Source organism: Taudactylus pleione, unplaced genomic scaffold, assembly GCF_031769625.1.
Source record: "Taudactylus pleione unplaced genomic scaffold, aTauple2 ptg000319l, whole genome shotgun sequence".
Lineage (NCBI taxonomy): Eukaryota > Metazoa > Chordata > Amphibia > Anura > Myobatrachidae > Taudactylus > Taudactylus pleione.
Window position 1 is genome coordinate 3,751,235 of NW_028284720.1, and position 18,182 is coordinate 3,769,416.

Here is an 18,182-nt window from a genome sequence, read left to right on the forward strand (position 1 = left end):
CGTATAAGGGTGCATGTTCCTAGGTGGTTAACGTCCCTACCCCTACTAATTTCACCTTTACATATGGTACATATGGCAAGACAGTTGTTGTCCAGATTTGGATAGAAATATTGCCAGACCAAAGAGGTGGAATGTTTGGTCTTCTGCCCAGGCATGACCATGATGGGCTTTTTCATCCCACGGACAACAAGTGTCTCCCCCGGAGCCTGATTTAAACAAACCACATCACCATCAGAATCCTCCTCCCCAACTTCCTCCTCAGCACCAGCTACACCAGTATACTCATCCTGTTCTACTTCAACAGTGACATCTTCAATTTGCATATCAGCAAGTGGACTGTGGGTGCTCCTTTCAGCACTTGCAGGGGGCGTGCAAATGGTGGAAAGAGCCACCCCGTCCAGTGCTGGGAAGGTCAGGCATCGCAACCGCCACCACACTTGGACTCTCCTTGGGGATTTGTGATATCTTCTTAGAACGCACAGTTCTTTGATGTGCCTTTGCCAGCTCAACTCGTTTGATTTTTTTAGCGGGAGGAGGGCTTCCATTGTCATGTGAAGCTGAACCACTAGTCATGAACATACTAGTCATACTAGTATGACACACACTAGTCATAGGGAAAGACTTTAGCCGTTCCTTGCCACTCCGTGTCATAAATGGCATACTGGCAAGTTTACGTTTCTCTTCAGATGCTTTAAATGTTTTTTTAAGGTCATTTTCCTGAACTTTGTCATTTGGGATTGTATGTGTTCTCTACTATGACATTGGGCATCGGCCTTGGCAGACGACGTTGATGGCATGTTATCGTCTATGTCATGACTAGTGGCAGCAGCTTCAGCACTAGGAGGAAGTGGTTCTTGATCTTTCTCTATTTTATTTTTATCTGAGAAAGTTTGGTCCTTCATTTATGTTATATTGATTTGATATATACGTGCGGCTAAGGCGCACACAAACAAAGAAAATATTTTTTTATTTTTGCTGGAGAGTAGTGCACTTTGTGGGTTACACCACCCTTTAAGAAATGAGCCAGCCGTCTCTTTACTTATGGGACACAGGCGCACGCTTGGCGCTGCTCCTTTGTTGATACACGTGCAGCCACAGTGCACACAATTCACAAACACAGAAAATATTTTTTTATTTTGTTTGGAGTGTACTTTGTGGGCTACAGCACCCATTAACGGTCATGCCAGCCGGCCCTTTACTAATGGGACACAGGCGCACACTTGGCGCTGCTCCTTTGTTGATGCACGTGCAGCCACAGTGCACACAATTCACAAACACAGAAAATATTTTTTTATTTTGTTTGGAGTGTACTTTAGGGGTTACAGCACCCTTTAACGGACAAGCCAGCCAGCCCTTTACTAATGGGACACAGGCGCACGCTTGGAGCTGCTCCTTTGTTGATGCACGTGCAGCCACAGTGCACACAATTCACAAACACAGAAAATATTGTTTATTTTGTTTGGAGTGCACTTGGGGGTTACAGCACCTTTTAACGGTCAAGCCAGATGGCCCTTTACTTATGACACAGGCACATGCTTGGCACTACTTTGTTGATGCACGTGCGGCTACAGTGCACACAATTCACAAACACAGAAAATATATATTTTTTTTGTTTGGAGTGTACTTTGGGGGTTGCAGTACCCTTTAACAGACAAGCCAGCATGCCTTTACTAATGGGACACAGGCGCACGCTTGGTGCTGCTCCTTTGTTGATGCACGTGCAGCCGCAATGCACACAATTCACAAACACAGAAAATATTTTTTTATTTTGTTAGGAATGTACTTTGGGGGTTACAGAACCCTTTAACGGACAAGCCATCCGGCCCTTTACTTATGGGACACAGGCGCACGCTTGGCGCTGTTCCTTTTTTGATGCACGTGCAGCCATAGTGCACACAATTCACAAACACAGAAACAATTTTTTTATTTTGTTTGGAGTGTACTTTGTGTGTTACAGCACCCTTTAATGGACAAGCCAGCCGGCCCTTTACTAATGGGACACAGGCGCACGCTTGGCGCTGCTCCTTTGTTGATGCACGTGCAGCCACAGTGCACACAATTCAGAAACACAGAAAATATTTTTTATTTTGTTTGGAGTACACTTTGGGGGTTACAACACCCTTTAAAGGTCAAGCCAGCTGGCCCTTTACTTATGACACAGGCGCACACTTGGCACTACTTTGTTGATGCACGTGCGGCTACAGTGCACACAATTCACAAACACAGAAAATATATATTTTTTTGTTTGGAGTGTACTTCGGGGGTTACAGCACCCTTTAATGGACAAGCCAGCTGGCCCTTTACTAATGGGACACAGGCGCACGCTTGGCGCTGCTCCTTTGTTGATGCACATGCAGCCACAGTGCACACAATTCACAAACACAGAAAATATTTTTTTATTTTGTTAGGAGTGTACTTTGGGGGTTACAGCACCCTTTAATGGACAAGCCAGCCCACCCTTTACTTATGGGACACAGGCACACGCTTGGCACTTCTTTGTTGATACACGTGTGGCTACTGTGCACACAATTCACAAACTCAGAAAATATTTTTTATTTTGTTTGGAGTACACTTTGGGGGTTACAACACCCTTTAAAGGTCAAGCCAGCCGGCCCTTTACTTATGACACAGGCGCACACTTGGCACTACTTTGTTGATGCACGTGCGGCTACAGTGCACACAATTCACAAACACAGAAAATATTTTTTTTTTTGTTTGGAGTGTACTTCGGGGTTTACAGCACCCTTTAATGGACAAGCCAGCCGGCCCTTTACTAATGGGACACAGGCGCACGCTTGGCGCTGCTCCTTTGTTGATGCACATGCAGCCACAGTGCACACAATTCACAAACACAGAAAATATTTTTTTATTTTGTTAGGAGTGTACTTTGGGGGTTACAGCACCCTTTAACGGACAAGCCAGCCCACCCTTTACTTATGGGACACAGGCACACGCTTGGCACTTCTTTGTTGATACACGTGCGGCTACTGTGCACACAATTCACAAACACAGAAAAAATATTTATTTTTTTTGCACTTGGGGGGAGCACCCCTGATGGACAGAGCGCCCCCTGGACAACACTACACCACACCTTTAGGACTGGGACACTGCACAGGACTTTGGAGTTTACACAGCCCCTATGGACAACTGACTGCACAACACAGTCCAGCCAGCCCCTATGGACTTTGGAGGAGTTGACACAGCCGCTATTGACAACAGCAGCACAGCGCAGCACAGCAGAACACTACACTGCACAACACTACACTACACAGCCCAGCCAGCCCTAACTCCCACCCTCCCTCTTCACTGTCCACAGCTGTGTGAGAAAATGGCGCCGACGCGGGTACCTTTATATAGGATCCAAAACCCATGAGACCCGGAAGGCGGGATGATGATGTTTTGCCTCGATTTCAGATCCGAGTCAGGCGGGAAAAGTCGAGCCTGACTCGGATCGGCCTTGAATCGGGGGGGCTCGGGAGGGTTCGGATTTCAGAAATCCAAACCCGCTCACTCTTAGGCAACACCCACCATTGATAGTGGTACCAATGAGTAGATCAGGAGTTGCAATGCTGAGAGTAAGCAATGTAGTTGCAGAGCAGAAAGGTAATCTGAAGTACAAAGAATGTATAGTCCACTTGAACTTTGAATGAGAAGGAGAGTTGCACTTAGATGACCTGCTTGTAGTCAGGATCACTGTAGGCAGTATACTTGGCAGTATACTTGGTACTTGGAAACACTAGGAAGGTCAATATGTCCCCCAGTAGACTTCACTCTACTATGCAGGCTGGAAACCGAAATAAGTCACATACTTGGACCTAACGTGAACCTGATTGGGACAGAGGTAGCAGACTTAGGGCATGATTCAGAGCCACTCGCGTGCGCTCAGTACTTGCAAGCAGCTCGATGTTTGGCCACTGCACATGCATCACGTCCAGCGTGCGCATACGCGAGCCCTGCTGAGCGACTGAACTTCAGTCACTACGGGGCTCGCTACAACATGGGGTGGCTGTCGATGGTGAGTGACAGCTCACACCGTTTTGAATGCGGGTGGGGGGTGGTAAGGCATTTGTGGGAGGACCTACTGACATCACTACTGATAAAGCAGGAAGTCCACTCGGCCTTGCGGCAGCCTAATCCTTACAACAGGGTCTTGTCACAAGGCCAATGGTCATGATAATCATGACAGTCTCTCCAGGCCGCTCGCACAAGCTGTGGGCGGTCTCCCACAGCTTTACAAGTGGCAGGAGAAAAAAATAAATGCCCACAGACCCTGTGAGCTGCCTGTCGCAGCAAGCAGGTCTGAATCAGGGCTTAGGACCTCATTCTGAGCCGCTTCCTAAAAAGCGAGCGATCGCTCAGAATGAGAGCGACTGCTTTTTTTTAATGCCAGCCTCCTGGCCACTTGCTAAGCTGTGGGTGACCACCCACAGCTTTTGCAAACGGCCAGGTGATGGTCATGATGGTCGACCATCGCGACCATCGGGCTTGCAACTCATCTGCTGCAAGCCCCAGTGAGCTTCCTGCTCTAACAGAGCAGGAAGCTCACTACTGACATCACGAGTGATGTCAGTAGGGCCACCCACAAACAGCAGGCATTCCTTCAGGAATGCCTTCATTTGTCCAGCCACCCACCCTCCCCGCCTACAAAACGGGGTGAGCTGTCAATCAACATCGACAGCCACCCTGTTTGTAGTGAGCCCCAGAGCAAGTGAATTTCTCAGTTGCTATGGGGCTTGTGCACACGCGTGCGCATTGCCCCACCATTGACCCACCTGTGAGCGCATAGGTCTGAATGAGGGCCACTGTACCACATTGGATTCAGACACTTTAGCCAGACAGCACAATGCTGCAGAGTGGATGGAGAAGACTCAGAGGCAGCAACTTGCAGGTATCCAGTAGCGCAGATTCAGAGGTAGCACTTACTCACTAGTGAGTGAGATCATTGGGAAGTGAAGAACCTCACATTGTTCTGACATGGTGCAAGTGTGTCAGGTGCAGTAGGGTGGTCCAAAAAATAAAACATTGACATTTTATTTCTTCACATAGTTAATTTTAATCCTTATTATATAAGTGGATAGTACACCAAAACATTTTCCAAAAAAACAATTTTTGGGGGTCACCCTATATTGAACTTTTCTAGACTTAGATCTGCGTCCTCAGATAGTTGAATACAACAGGGAAAATCAGGTAGCTGTGGATGTTTCAGATTTTTTACCATTTTGTCCCTGGTTTTCGTAGACAATCGATTCACAAAAAATGCTAAAGCTACCAAGTGTTCAGAAAGAAACCCGATGTGTCTGGTAAAAGCAATGTAAGCTTTCTTACCAATTGTTACATCAGGGTAGACATTTAAGAGACTTAAGAGCTCAATGTCATTATATGGTGCTCTAATTCCCAATGGAGCTTCATTCCAACTTTACATAAACCTAGACTTACTGTACAAACAAAGCCAAATTCACCATGTTGTTTGCCTCTATAGGTGTTAACTGGAACTGATTTCCAAAGAGACATACTTATAGAGCATAAATACCTTTATCCATCCATTGAGTGTGGTGAGTAGGACCAGGAGCTCAAAATGTTTCCCTGCTATTTCCACCTCCAAGAAACAAAAGAGATAAATTCAAAAGCTCTCGATAATCGTCTCTTGATTGCTGTTTATCCAGTGTATTCAGTAAATATTCCAACATATCCAGTCATAATCGGTTTAATACTGGATCTTGGAAGAGGGCAATATCCACTGCACTTTAAACATTTCAATCAATAAATCTCTATACTTGCTGAAAGCAGTTGAAAATTCCAAATTCTGGGCCTCCAGTAGAGCCGAAAATACAAGAGAAGACATTTGAAAGCATAATCTTCATTTGTGTCAGCTTCCAGAAAGTAAACTTCTGGGTGACCACTAAACTACAATGTACAAAGCTAAAATTTGGTACACAAGTTTCCACATTATAATGGACAACAATAGTCTATGTGGAGGCATGATTCAAGCATCTTTGTTTTTGACAATGTAAAAGTGGACCAACCTAAGGTGCAGGTTTAAAGAGGATGCTCTTGTCAGGGCTAGGAGGAGGTGGTCATGTGAGCACAGGAGATAGGTAGCGACTCAATACTAGTGCTCACCTGACCAGAGCTAAAATGGCTGCATCCATGACACTCAGGATTAAAGTGACAGCGCTCTGGGACAGAGTTACCCACCTTTATAAAGCACTGTCAGACAGGAAGGCACGACTAAGTCCCAGTTTTGTGATAAGCACTGGATAGTACATAGTCAGAAATGTTTTTTCCTGCCATCTTTCTACTTAGCTCTTGGTTTCTCCAGGCCCCTCAAACTCTGAGACTGATTCCCAGTCTGATGTAAATCCAAAATCAGATGTTTATAGTAGATATTCTATCTGCAGTTTTCATGAAATGGGCATGACTAGATGCCAACTGGGTGGCAAACATGTGGCTGCACAGAACACATCTGACTCATGGGAGTGTTGTGGACACATGCTCTTACATCTATGCATGTTTGAGGCCTGGAGATTGAAATGGGACTCCTGTTACAGATGGATCTTTTGCAGGTAGTATAATGAAGGTGGTTACGATGGTGGCCAGGAAAGCAGTATGTGGAGCAATGCGTACACATGAAGATGGACGGATACTCACATAGATGGATGGATACATACTTTGTGCCTAACTCAAAAACAATTCCTCTCTCTATAGACTCCGTCACCTGAAGCATAGGGTGCACGGTGCTTGTATTACTAGGTTATTGTCATCTAGTATTATATTAGGTGTTCAAAGGTAATAAAATATCACATAGGCTAAAATAAAAGGACTATCTTCTGTTTCCTGAATTATACATAATAAAATGAAGACAGCAATTACAGTACCTGTGTATATCCAATCATATTCAGTAATTGTGCCATAGGAAGTGTAGTGACAGAATGGAGATCTCCAATAAAACCGGCCACCTTACCATGCACCAAGCATGCATAATTCGGAGCTGTCAGTTTAGGCCCAGACAGTATCTGTAGAACATCCTTTATAACTTTCATTGTATATCCACAAGAATCATACACGTGATATCCCAGAGTAACATTGGGCAGAATATTCGGATTACTGTTAATGTCATCAATGGCCAATATAAAAGCTTGGAGCTGCTGATATTCTCTCAGGTGAACACTGTGAAGAAAAATAAACATCTCTCTTAATCCACATAATAAAACAGCCCATAGTGTTATTATAGGTACATATCTGTAATATACAAAGAAATTCTAATACTGTATATGTCTAAAAGTATAAACTGTAAATAATATCTATATAGTCAATTAGGTCTTATATCATCATTTTAGTATTCTTTAAAAAAAAGGTGTTAATTATAAAGAACAGCACACTGCTTTTCTTGTATTTATTCATATATTTGAATATGCCTAGCCAGCATACAGTAGGCCCAGTGGCGGAACTAGAAAGAGGTGGGCCCAGGTGCAAGAAACACTTTGGGCCCCTCTATAAAGTGGCCCATGTATTGGTACACATTTGCAATGCCCTCAGTAGTGCCCTTTATATAGTGCCTCCAGTAGTAGTCCTACGCTATGCAGTGCCCCCAGTAATAGTCCCCTCTATATACAGTGCCCCCATTAGTAGCCCTATTATGTGCAGTGCCCCCAGTAGTAGTCCCCCTTATATGCAGTGCCCCCAGTAGTAGTCCGCGCTATGTGCGGTGCCCCCAGTAGTAGTCCCCCCTATATGCAGTGCCCCATTAGTAGTCCCACTATGTGCAGTGCCCCCAGTAGTAGTCCATGCTATGTGCAGTGCCCCCAGTAGTAGTCTCCCCTATGTGTAGTGCCCCTAGTCCCCCCTATGTGGACTTCCCACAGTGGTAGTCCCCCCTATGTGTAGTTTTCCTAGTCCCTCCTATGTGCACTACCCCAAGTATTAGTCCACCCCTATGTGCAGTGCCCCAGTAGTAGTCTCCCCTATGTGCAGTTCCCCTAGTACCCGCTATGTGCACTGCCCCAGTAGAAGTTTCCCCTATGTGCAGTGCCCCCAGTAGTAGTCCCCCTTATGTGCAGTGCCCCCAGTAGTTGTCCCCGCTATGTGCAGTGCCCCAGTAGTGCAGTAATAGTTTCCCCTATGTCAGGGCTGCTCTAGGGGTGTTCGACCAGTGCAGTCGAACAGGGGCACCACCAATAGAGGGCGCACCCCTCCACAACATCCCTATTTCACCGGGATAGTACTGTCCCACTCGTGGGCTGATGTAGCCTGCAGGTAGTCAAATCAAGAGGTTGGGGAACCCCACTGCTGCAGCTGTGCAGTGGTGCCGGACCCCGGAGTGTGATTGGATGCTGTTCCAATGCACGTGTCTTCCATTCAGTGACAGGAGAGTGCTGGGTGAAGCCCAGCTAGTGAGGCTTCACCCAGCTTGACATTATTTGGAGGCATGCCATGCGGGCAAGCCTCCAAATAACGTCACACGGGGGCATGGTCTATGGTATGTAGACCACACCCCCATTTTCAGATGCACACAGCTTCACTGTGCACGTTGTTGGGGCACACTGTAAAGAGCTGGCACAGGGTGCTCCTACCCATGTGGCCGGCCCTGCCCTACGTGCATTGCCCCCAGTTGCAGTTCCCTCTATGTGCAGTGCCCCTAGTAGTAGTTCCCCCTAGGTGCAGTGCCCCCAGTAATAGTCCCCGCTATGTGCTCTGACCCCAGAAGTAGTCTTCACTATGTGCACTGCCCCCAGTAGTTGTCCCCCCTATGTGCAGTGACCCCAGTAATAGTCCACCCCATGTGCAGTACCCCCAGTAGTAGTCCCCCCTATGTGCAGCACCCAAGTGGTAGTACCCCCTATGTACAATGCCCCCAGTAATAGTCCCCGCTATGTGCATTGTCCTCAGAAGAAGCTCCCGCTATGTGCACTGCCCCAGTAGAAGTCCCTGCTATGTGCAAATCCCCCATTAGTAGTCCCCACTATGTGCACTGCTCCCAGTAGTAGTCCCCACTATATGCACTGCCCCCATTAGTAGCCCCTGTTATGTGCACTGCCCCCAATAGTAGTCCCCCGCTATGTGCACTGCCCCCAGTAGTAGTCCCCACTTTGTGCATTGCCCCCATTAGTAGCCCCTGCTATGTGCACTGCCCCAGTAGTAGTCTCTGCTATGTACACTGCCCACATTAGCAGTCCCCACTATTTGCACTGCCCCCAGTAGTAGTCCCCTATGTGCACTGACCCCAGTAGTAGTCCCCGCTATGTGCACTGCCCATGGTAGTAGTAGTAGTCCCCGCTATGTGCAGTAGTAGTTTCCCTATGTGCAGTGCCCCCAGTAGTAGTCCTTGCTATGTGCAGTGCCCCCTGTAGTAGTTCCCGCTATGTCCAGTGCCCCCAGTAGAAATCCCCCCTATGTGCAGTGCCCCCATTAGTAGTCCCTCCTATGTGCAGTGCCCCCATTAGTAGTCCCTGCTATGTGCAGTGCCCCCAATAGTAGTCCTCTGTATGTGCAGTGCTCCAAGGAGTTGTCCCCCCTATGTGCAGTGCCCCCAGTAGTAGTCCACCCCATGTCCAGTACCCCAGTAGTATTCCACCTATAGAACAATCACACACAAAAAAAACACCTGAATCCCCGCTCCTGTGCCCATCACTGTCTGCTCCACTATCCTCCCAATCCGCTATCTCTCTGCACTATGGGAGAGATGGCGTGACGTCACTCCCATCACCTACTGTGGCAGTTGGAAGGTATAACTCACAAGTGAGCTCCAGCCCAGCTCCCTCCAAGCATGCAGCAGCCAATGAGAGTCTGTCTGACTCTCATTGGCTGCCAAAACAAACACATGGCTGCTGGGTAGTATGAGTGTACTGTCAGGGCTCTGCCTGGGATCGGCGTGGCCTTACCTCCTCGCCGGCTTCCTTTGATCTCCCGGGCAGTCGGGCAGCTGGCGCGGCAGCTGTGAGGATGCTGAGCATTCTCCCCATGTGTACGGGACTGCAGGTGGTCCGGTGTCTGGACTCGGGGTTCCCGGCATGGGCGCCGCCATGTCAGTCGGCCCATGTGACTGTACTTCTGGCCTGGGATAGGTGAGTGTCAGCTGATCGCTGTGCACCTATCAAAGGGTTCTGGGGGGTATATAGCCTGCTTCCACCTTTCTGCAAACTGCCTTAACAACGGTTGTCTCCTAGTCCCTAGTTGAGTTCCGGTCCAGGTTACTGGAGTTCTATTTCCTCCACAGTGTGTTCCATCTCTGCCTGTGTGCCAAGATGTTACTGTGATCCCTGTGCAACAGTGAGTTACCATCTGCCTGTGTGCTAAACGTGTCTCTAGTGAACTTCTCGCAACAGTGTATTACCATCTGCCTGTGTGCTAAATGTGTCTCTAGTGAACCTTGTGCAACAGTGAATTACCATCTGCCTGTGTGCTAAAATGTGTCTCTAGTGAACCTTGTGCAACAGTGAATTACCATCTGCCTGTGTGCTAAACGAGCCTCTAGTGAACTCCATACAACAGTGAATTACCATATCTGCCTGTGTGTTAAATGTGTCACTAGTGAACTTTGTGCTACAGTATTGCCAGACTTCTTTACGTTGTTTGTGGATCACTCCACAGTGCCTTAAACCTTAGGCATCTCTTATTAGGGCCACGGTTATTTGTGTCTCCAATTCCCACTGAGCTCGGGTACCTGGTCAAAGGACCACGACCTGCTCACAGGGTGCAGCTAAGCCCAAATCCCGATTGGAGGGGTCACTGGCGTACACCATCCTGTGGATTAGACTCCGCACCATTGCCCAGGTCTCGTCAACACTCGAGAGCTGTGGATGAGAAGAACATATATCCAGGCCCCTCGCCTTCGTTTCCTCCTGCAACCCGGACCCAGAGTTTCCACTCCCCCAGTGCCAAGCGTGACAGTTTGTTCACGCCGCACAATGGAAGCCGCTGGGTCCCAAGGTACAGGGTCCCTTCAGGACCTGGCCTCTCGGATGGATAACCAGGAGGCAGCCCAACAGCAAGTGGCCCAGTACCTGCAGGAGCTCTCTAGACAGCTGGTCTCGATACAAACTACATTGGCATCTATTCTCCCGGTTCCACCAGCTGCAGCCACTGCACCCCCTCCACCTGTTTTGCCTCAAGGGGCTTCGGGATCTAAATCTCGTCTCCAGTTGGCAACCCCGGAGAGATTTGATGGTAATCACAGGCGGTGCCGAGGGTTTATTAACCAATGCGAGATCCAATTTGAATGTCTCCCCCAGAATTTCCCCACCTCTCGAGCAAAGGTGGCATATGTTATTTCCCTGTTGACTGGGGCTGCTCTGGACTGGGTCTCTCCCCTGTGGGAATGAGCTGAGCCCATTGTGTCAAATTATGAAGGATTTGTTTCAGCTTCAGCCTCATCCGATTTGCTTCATGTGCGCCAGGGGACCCGATCTGTTGGTCAGTATGTAGTTCAGTTTCAAACCCTGGCATCTGAGCTAAAGTGGAACGAGGAAGCTCTCAAGGCATCCTTCCTCCATGGACTATAAGAAAGGATGTAGGACGAGTTGGCCTCCAGAGATTTACCGGAGTCCTTTGCTGATGTCATCTCCCTCTGCATCAAGATCGACCTTCGCCATCGGGAACGCTGGGCTAGTAGAGGCAGGGGGGAACGCTTTCAGGTCCATACTCCTCCTGTGAACCAGTCTTCTCTCTCTCCTAGTAGTGAAGAAGAACCCATGCAGGTCAATAAGTCCAAGCTTACAGCTGTAGAACGCAACAGGCGTTTCCAAAATAAATTATGTATTTATTGTGCTGCTCCCGACCACATTTTGAAGAATTGTCCTCTGCTTATGGGAAATGCGAGACCCTGACTGAAGTAGGGAGCATTCAGTTAGGGGTTATGTCCAAATCATCCCAAATAACAGACAGTCTTCTACCAGTGTCGCTTTCCCATGGGTCCAGGACAAAGAGGGTTAAAGCTCTAATTGATTCCTGAGTGGCAGGCAATTTCATTTCAGATACTCTCGTTCGGACTCTAGGTATTCCTGTCGTTCCATTACCCAATAAACTAGTACTCTCTGGCTTAGATGGTAAAACAGTGCTAGGAGAATCTCTTTCTTTTCTCTCCCATCCAGTATCCATCAAGATTGGATGTCTTCATCAGGAATGGCTGGAATTATTTGTGTTACCTAAATCTCCCTATGAGCTGGTGTTGGGGCTACCCTGGTTAAAAAAGCACAACCCTGTGTTCAATTGGAATAAGATGCAAATTTTGTCCTGGGGATCAAGTTGTTTACAGAAGTGTTTGACCAAGGTGGTTCCTTTGCGTAAGTTAACCACAGTTACCTGTCCATCCGAGATGTTCTCACCACCCTCTATCTCTGTGGGTCCCTCTCAGTCCAATTTACCAGAACCCTACCAGGATTTCGCTGATGTATTCTGCGAACAAGTGGCAGATAAACTCCCTCCACATCGACCATGGGATTGTGCTATTGACCTGCTTCTGGGGAACACCCCTCCTCGTAGCCGTGTTTATCCATTATCTGTTCCTGAGACTACCGCTATGGCAGAGTACATTAAGGACAACCTTGCTAAAGGATTTATCCGGCCGTCATCCTCTCCTGCTGGAGCAGAGTTCTTCTTCGTAGGGAAAAAGGACGGAGGGCTCCGCCCTTGTATAGATTATCGGGGCCTAAACCAAATTACGATAAAGAATCGGTATCCACTACCCCTGATTTCTGAACTTTTCGACAAGGTCCGTGGAGCTTAGTTTTTCACCAAACTAGACTTACGCGGGGCATACAATTTAGTTTGGATAAAGACACTTTGAGTACCTGGTAATGCCTTTTGGACTCTGTAACGCGCCAGCTGTATTTCAAGGCTATGTCAACAAGATTTTTTGGGACATTCTCTATAAATTTGTGGTAGTTTATCTCGATGATATTTTATAAAGTGTTGTCTTGTCTCCGAAATCATCGTCTCTTTGGAAAGTTGTTAAAATGCCTCTTTAATCAGACCTCGGTACCCTTCCTGGGGCATATAATCTCAGGAAAAATTCTTCAAATGGACCCTGATAAACTGAAAGCTATTGCCGATTGGCCTCAGCCTACTTCGTTGAAAGCTACTCAACGTTTCTTGGGTTTTGCAAATTATTATAGGAGGTTCATTCCACATTTCTCCACATTGGTCTCTCCTATCACTTCTCTCACAAGGAAGGGAGCCAGCCCATCCTCTTGGCCTGATCCAGCAATACAAGCTTTTAAAAAATAAAAAATTGCATTTTCCACAGCCCCAATTCTCCGCCAGCCTCAGCTGGATTAACCATTTACGGTAGAAGTGGATGCATCCTCTGTTGGAATTGGGGCCGTATTGTCTCAGATCGCTGAAGATGGGAAGATCCACCCCTGCGGATTCTTCTCCCGGAAAATCTCTCCCGCAGAGAAAAATTATATTATTGGAGATCAGGAACTATTAGCTATATGCTTGGCACTAGAGGAATGGCGTTATCTTCTGGAAAGAGCTAGATTTCCAGTTACGGTCATTACAGACCAAAAGAACCTAACTTATCTACAAACTGCTCATAGATTGAATGCCAGGCAGGCCCAATGGTCTCTTTTTTTTTTCAGGTTCAATCTAAGGCTTCAATTTCGCCCAGGCATTTTAAACAAAAAAGCGGATGCTCTCTCCCGTTCTTTTATGACTATGGTAGAAGAAGAGGACCATCCGCAGATACATCCAATTCTTGATCCAATTGTTTTTGCTCCTACACAGATATCCTCTCCGCCTCCGGGAAAAATATTTGTTATTCCCAGTTTACGTAAAAAACTGTTGACATGGGCTCACGCTTCGTTATTTGCTGGTCATACAGGAATCACTAAAATGTACCAATTCCTACTATGTTCCTACTGGTGGCCCACCATGAAGGGTGATGTTAGAGAATTTGTCCTGTCCTGTATTAAATGTGCGCAGCATAAGACACCTTGCAGGAGGGTGATGGGTCCATTACGCCCATTACCGGTTCCAGTTGCCCCATGGACTCATATCTCTATGGACTTCATTTCCGAGCTATCTCAATGCAAGGGACACAATACGGTATGGGTGGTCATGGATCGCTTCTCAAAAATAGCACATTTTGTTCCTCTGGTTGGTCTTCCATCGGCTCCTCAATTGGCTAAAATATTCATCCGGGATATCTTCAGATTACACGGTCTCCCTAAGGATATAATCTCTGATCGTGGGGTCCAATTCATGGCCAAATTTTGGAGAGCCCTGTGCAATACATGTGGAGTTAAATTAAAATTTTCTTCAGCATACCACCCTCAGACGAATGGTCAAACTGAAAGGGTTAATCAAGAACTTGAGACCTTCATCAGGCTTTTTGTATCATCTTCTCAGGATGATTGGGTGGACCTTCTACCATGGGCGAATTTTCTCACAATTTTAAGTATCATTCGTCATCCAAGTCCACACCCTTCTTCACTGTCTTCGGTAGACATCCCCGAGTCCCTGACTTCGAACATCTTCCAGCAGTAGAAGTTCCGGCAGCAGTCAAGGAGATTGAGTCATTTTCAACCCTGTGGAATAAGATTCACCATTCCTTGGTACAATCCTCAAAGAATTATAAGAGATTTGCCGATAGGAAATGTTAGGCTGTTCCCTTTTTAAAAGTTGGGGATAGGGTTTGGTTATGTTCAAAGAACATTCGTTTGAAGGTACCTACGATGAAACTTGCTCCACGCTTTATTGGCCCCTATCGCATCATTAAGATAATCAATCCAGTAGTGTATAAGTTGGAACTTCTTCCACAAATTAAAATCTGCAATACATTCCATATTTCTCTTTTACGTCCTCTGGTGCTCAATCGATTTCAAATTGTTCCTCCCAAATTGCCTCAAGTACAGCCTTTACAGGGTACTGAGTTTGAAGTGGAGAAGATCATGGATTCACGCCTTAAGTTTAATACTCTTCAATACCTCATCGATTGGAGGGGCTATGGTCCCGAAGAAAGGGCTTGGGTCAAGGCTTCCGATGTGCAAGCTCCACGGTTGGTCCGAGACTTCCATAGGAAATTTCCAAATAAGCCTATGGGGTGTTCGGTGCCCACTCTGAAAGGGGGAGGTACTGTCAGGGCTCTGCCGGGGATCAGCGCGGCCTTACCTCCTCGCCGGCTTCCTTTGATCTCCTGGGCAGTCAGGCAGCTGGCGTGACAGCTGAGAGGATGCTGAGCATTCTCCCCATGCGTAGGGGACTGCGGGCGGTCCGGTGTCTGGACTCGGGGTTCCTGGCATGGGCGCCGCCATGTCAGTCGGCCCATGTGACTGTACTTCTGGCCTGGGATAGGTGAGCGTCAGCTGATCGCTGTGCACCTATCAAAGGGTTCTGTGGGGTATATAGCCTGCTTCCACCTTTCTGCAAACTGCCTGAACAACGGTTGTCTCCTAGTCCCTAGTTGAGTTCCGGTCCAGGTTCCTGGCGTTCTATTTCCTCTACAGTGTGTTCCATCTCTGCCTGTGTGCAAAGATGTTACTGTGATCCCTGTGCAACAGTGAGTTACCATCTGCCTGTGTGCTAAACGTGTCTCTAGTGAACTTCTTGCAACAGTGAGTTACCATCTGCCTGTGTGCTAAACGTGTCTCTAGTGAACCTTGTGCAACAGTGAATTACCATCTGCCTGTGTGCTAAAACATGTCTCTAGTGAACCTTGTGCAACAGTGAATTGCCATCTGCCTGTGTGCTAAATGTGTCTCTAGTGAACCTTGTGCAACAGTGAATTACCATCTGCCTGTGTGCTAAACGTGTCTCTAGTGAACTTCATGCAACAGTGTATTACCATCTGCCTGTGTGCTAAACATGTCTCTAGTGAACCAGGTGCAACAGTTAATTACCATCTGCCTGTGTGCTAAACGAGCCTCTAGTGAACTTCATACAACAGTGAATTACCATATCTGCCTGTGTGTTAAATGTGTCACTAGTGAACTTTGGCTACAGTATTGCCAGACTTCTTTACGTTGTTTGTGGATCACTTCACAGTGCCTTAAACCTTAGGCATCTCTTATTAGGGCCACGGTTATTTGTGTCTCCAATTCCCACTGAGCTCGGGTACCTGGTCAAAGGACCGCGACCTGCTCACAGGGTGCAGCTAAGCCCAAATCCCGATTGGAGGGGTCACTGGCGAACACCATCCTGTGGGTTAGACTCCGCACCATTGCCCAGGTCTCATCAACACTCGAGAGCTGTGGATGAGGAGAACATATATCCAGGCCCCTCGCCTTCGTTTCCTCCTGCAACCAGGACCCAGAGTTTACACTCCCCCAGCGCCAAGCGTGACATGTACTACCTGGGGCTGGTGGTGATGTTTGTTGTGTAGTGCAGACCGCTCTCACTGCGGTCCACACTACACTGTGGGGCCCGGGGGACACTGCTGGCAGGTGCAGTGGCACTATAAGCTGCAGGGGCTATGGCCTCTGCACAACAGTGGGCCCCAGTGCAAGCCATTGGCTGCATCACTGCAAGTTCTGCCACTGAGTAGGCCCTCACTTTTTAATGCACTCTGGGCCTTATTCACTATGGATAACTATTGCGATTGCAGCTGTGATTATGCCTGCAATTCTACTGCGAAAATAAGCTAATGTCTGCTGTCACAAAGCCAGCATAGAGACGCCCCTTACCACTATCTCACAACTGTAAGACCTCGCAGACCTGCATATACACCATCAGCTCCTCATGCACAATTACAGCAGCCCTGACCTGTCTCAGAAATTACAACTCTCGTCGCACGTAGTGAGTACACAAGCTGTGTATGCCATCACAGTGGCTAATTTATACACACCTAAGTAACAACGGTCAAAGAGACTGGCACGCCTGCATTTCTTTGACCACTCCCACATCACCACCCCAAACACCACGTTGCTCACTGTGTGATGGCTTTCTTTCTGCATGCTTGATCTCCCTATGATCGTAATGCTAACTCAGGCATGCTCACTGCAATGCATTTGCATGCGTAGTATGTACCATTGGGCGATCTGCGTAAGCTGTTACCATTGCGATCCGTAATGAATCAGGCCCTCTCTGTACATTGGTCATTGGTCTTATAGACGTGATTATAAAATTCAGTGTGCATGTTATTTGGATTTCCATAATGTGAAACTGCTTCAGCTAATGCAACATTTTATCTTCTGGAAACTGGCAGACCATTATATTCATTCAGTGCCGGAGGCACCAGTGCTCATTTATTCCATTTTGAATCAATATTTTATACTGTAGAATCCTTGTATTTTTATGAATATATATATTTATTATTTATTGTGCACCTATTGTAATTTAATTTATTGTAATTTTCCTGCGCTCCCATATTTTTCTTTTTTTACCTGAGGATGGCAGTTTAATAAACTATTCTTCCCTATTGAAACCAAGAATGTTCCATTAATCTAGAACTAGATCAGAAGGCCCAATTCAGAGACGGTCGCTAGGCTGCATTCGTTCATAGCTGGCCGATTATCACATTCTGCACATGCGTATGCATCGCAGTGCGCATGCGCAAGCCAGTCACTGTGACCAGGAATTGTGTGCTCATATTACAAAAACTGAGCGCTACTTTTAGTGACAGATAGTGCCATTTGTGGGTGTTAACAGGGGAAGGTCCATGAAAATGAGGGAGTGGATGAGCGAACACAGGCATGTCTGAGCATCTAAATGGCATTCTTTGGGCATGCATAATTAGCATGGAAGTGTCATTGTACATGTCACCTGGTTGTATTTCACACTGCAGTGAACGCAGTGCTTGCGGTGTTGTAGGGTTTACCTCAAGGGCTGAGAGCAGCTCTGATGGCCCTCGATGTTACTGAAAAATTATACACTTCCATTGCGATGATGTGTGCTAAGAAAGAAAAGTGGGCTTCATTACAAAGGCATGCGATTACTCTGCCATTGCTCTCTAAGACATAGAGGGTATCTTTAAGCCTTGCCTTAATCAAGTAGCACTAGATCAGAGGCCCAAGGACAGTACATGTAATTAGAGGTATAACAAAGAGAAGCAGTTATGTAATTATAAAGAAAAGATAAACAGAGACATGGACCATGCAAACCAGAAGACCATCAACAATGCCCCTATAAAGTACAGCCTAGTAAAGTATGATTGATTTATTGATTAATGATTATACCAACAAAGAAATAGTTATAGCTTTGGAGAAAAGAAAAAAAAAGACCAGAAAAAAACAGTAGTGTGGGAGCTA

General features: G+C 46.9%; 1 pseudogene; it reads right to left on the reverse strand.

Moving 5' to 3' along the window:
* Positions 1 to 18,182, reverse strand: part of LOC148509570 (uncharacterized) — a 137,845-nt pseudogene that overhangs the window by 98,661 nt on the left and 21,002 nt on the right.